Source organism: Cricetulus griseus, chromosome X (genome assembly GCF_003668045.3).
Source record: "Cricetulus griseus strain 17A/GY chromosome X, alternate assembly CriGri-PICRH-1.0, whole genome shotgun sequence".
NCBI classification, from domain to species: domain Eukaryota; kingdom Metazoa; phylum Chordata; class Mammalia; order Rodentia; family Cricetidae; genus Cricetulus; species Cricetulus griseus.
The window spans coordinates 38492341-38495806 of record NC_048604.1 but is presented as its reverse complement, the minus strand read 5'-3'; the positions used below and the strand labels follow the sequence as shown (position 1 = coordinate 38495806).

Genomic DNA, 3466 nt, shown 5'->3' with positions numbered 1-3466 from the left:
TATTGACATATTTAGCAAATGCAACTTATCTTTAAACCATACAGATGGATCACCCCTCGTGGTTGAGAACCACTAATCACATAAGAGCCCTTTTCTCTCAAAGTTCAGAAGAGGCATTGCCTTGGAACTTGCTAGATGACCAGTGTCTCAGGCCCCAAACTAGATTTACTGAATCAGAAAAAGAAAACATTTAAACAACATTCCCAGGTGATTTTCAGCCATACTGAAAGCTGAGAAGCCCTGATTTAGTCCTAATCTTGTTGATATATTAGAAACATTAATGACTTTTTTGCCCTGTTGCTGTTGCACCACTGCTGGTTGCTGTCCCAGGACTCCACCATGGGAAAGACAATAGATGAGCTCCCCATATCAGCTGTCTTGCTGGAACATTGCAGTTTTTCTCAGGTGGTGTTGAGAAGTGTGGAGAAGTTCTATGTTCCTGGAGGAGATGTCACACCTTCACCCAACAGTTCATCCCTCGTTGCAAGGACAGAATTGGCATCTTTAAAGTTGGGTGGAAGACAACTGGGTAGTATTACACCTTCATGTGGGTTGCCTTGCCCAGTTACCTAAACAAGGAATCAACCAAGCAGCAGGAAGTCCAATTCAAAGCCTAGTATCTGCCCAAGGATGATGAACATTACCAGTTCTGCTATGTGGATCAAGATGGTGTGGTCCAAGGAGCAAGAATCCCTTTCCAGTTCAGTCCAGAAACTGAGGAGGACATAGTGGTTGTTACAACTAAGGGAAAGGTGGAAGAGATCAAGCAGCACAATGAGGAGCTTCTCCGGGAAAACCAGGAACTGAAAGACAGCTGCACCAGCCTCTGGAAGCAAAAGTCAGATGCACAGGCCGAGCTCCAGAGGAAACAGAAGGCACTAGAACCACTGCAGAACATCAATAAGAAGTTAGAACAGAAAGTGGAATAGCAGGTCTGTTGGGAGACTGAGCTTCTCCAGCTGAAAGAATACAACCAGAAGATATCCTCCGAAAACCAGAAGATGGGGATCAGAGTAGAAGAGTTTAGTTCCAGCTGTTAACTCAAGAGAAAGAAATGGAGGAGCTTGTTCTAAGAGAGCAAGACAAGACAGAGCAGCTGCCACTTCTCAAAAATGAAAATAGCCAGCTCGTCCTCAGTTTAACTGAAGGAGCAGCAGATGAAGCTTGAGCAGACAGTGGAAAACATGAGGCAGAAAGAAACTATGGCAAGGAAGAAACAACAGGAGCTAAAGGACGAGAACTTTGCCCTGTCAAGAACGCTAAGTGACAAGATTGTATCTGATGTTCTGAAGAAAGAGAAAGCAAAACTGGAAAGAGAAAACAATATCCTGAAGAAAGAACAACAGACTGATGGACTACATGGGCCTCCAAGGTGACTCTTTGCCACATCAAATGCAATCTTCAGATCAAGGAGCTGGTAGACAAAACCCAGGCCTTGTGTACGAAACCCCGTATTCTGGTATCCAAGTAAGTTCTCCTCCTCCCAGCCTGCTTGCTGCCATCCTTGCTGATAAAATCCATGAGCAGACCTTGTAGAAACAGCAAATGCAGATCAGTTGTCTGAATTGCTCAGTTTGTGGCAACGCCTTTCCACTGAGAGAGGAGCAGATCTCTAAAGACCATGTGTTCTGCCACTCTCTCTGAGTGTCCCAGCCCAGGGGTCTATGCTGCATCAGATTTCACATGTAGAACAGTTTCTGTTGTGAGCCACCTGAGCAGAGAAGCCTGTATAACCAGAAGTCATTAGGGGTTCACTCAGCTGATTCCTGCAAAAGTGGGATTTGCCCATTGTCTGTAGGATGCTGTTGACAGTGTCTGTGTCTAACCCTGTCCATGTCATGACTGCAGCTTCAGCCTTTCTCCTGCAGTGCCCATTCATCCTCCGTCTCCAACACAGTACCTGCTGGTTCACAGCAGCTGACTGACACTAAATCATTGTCTTTCTAGTTGTCCCACTGCATTCACAGTTGCATTTGTGCCAGTCCTCAATCCTAACCCAGAGGGTAGGAACAGTACTGAAAATGGAGAATTTCTTCATTTTCTTCAGTCCTTTCTTCAACCAATTGCCTCAAATTATCCCAAAATGGTACAGCAAAAAACTCAGATCCCAAGGATTTTTCAGCTTCCAAAAGCAATGATTTTTGTTTTGCTTTACTTTTGAAGACAAGGCCTGGGTATAGCCCTGGCTGGCCTGGAACTCTCTGTGTAGAAGAGATCTGTCTGCCATGCTACCAGAGTGCGTGCACCATCACGCCTGCTGAGAAATGTCCTCATTTCTAGCAGGATGTGGTGATGTGAATTGTATTCCAACTGCTGAGAGGTTGAGGCAGGAGGATTATGAGTTCAAAGCCACTTGGACTATATAGTGAGACTTTCAGGAAAAATGGGGAGGGGCAAGGAAAAGCTCCTTTCCATCTAAATACTAATGATTGGCATTTTCTGATCCTTTCTATACACACAACATGTATTATTATGCAGTATATATGGAGAGATGGTTTTTTTTCCCTACTCTGGCTGACCTGGAACTCGGCAATCCTGCTGAATCACCTTCCTAAGTGCTGAGGCTATGGGCCTGAGCCACTGCTGCCAGGCTGTTAGTCTCTTGGTGACAATTAGGAATAATTAGGGTCTTGCAACTTTCTCAATAGTTAATTGTTTGTATGAATGTAAGAATAATGGCTATTGTTATTCTCTTAATATTCAAAATAAATTACACTTTTTAAGGAAAAAAAGAAATATTAGTGACTTTTTAAAATGTTTTCCATGATTCCACAGATCTGTGGTAAGAATGTAGAAGTAGTGATATCATTTTAGAATCAGTATTTTTGTTTGTTTGTTTTTCAAGACAAGATTTCTCTGGGTAGCTTTTGAACCAGCTGTCCTGAAACTCACTCTGTAGACCAGGCAGGCCTGACTCTGCCTCCTTACTGTTATCTTTGCCTGGTTGATTCTGAGGTGAAATGGGGCTTACAAGCACTAATAAAGTCCACACTTTTTTCATAAATGAAGTCTAGATCCCCCTCCCACAAACGAGGCAAATGACCTGCTCTAGTCACAAATTCTCAATTGGAATTAAGCCTAATATTTAAGCCACAGAAGAGGACCCCACTCCCATAGGCTTGCCCAATATGTTTTACTTCCCACTGCTTCTGCTATTGTCATTAAAGCTATCTGCCAAAAGTTTCTCCCTCCTGAGACGGTAAAGGGAGAAGAGGTGTTGCAAAATCAAAGAGACTCAAAAAATATTACAAGTCACTGACATTGAAGATGGATAGCACCCTGAGAAGAATGCTGATTCTGTTCCCTAGCATCCATTATAAGGAATGTTGCAATTAAAGACAGGCTGACCTAAGGGAAATCCATATCTCAAATCAATTCAGCAGGGAATATTGCAGGCAAAAGAGCAAGAAACTAATTAATTCGATAGCAATTTGTAAAAAAAAATGGAAAGTAGAGAACATTCTAA

General features: G+C 42.9%; 1 pseudogene; it reads left to right on the top strand.

The window, feature by feature from the left end:
- Positions 1–339: 339 nt before the first annotated feature.
- Positions 340–1644, top strand: LOC100755214 (annotated as a pseudogene).
- The last annotated feature ends 1822 nt before the right edge of the window (positions 1645–3466 follow it).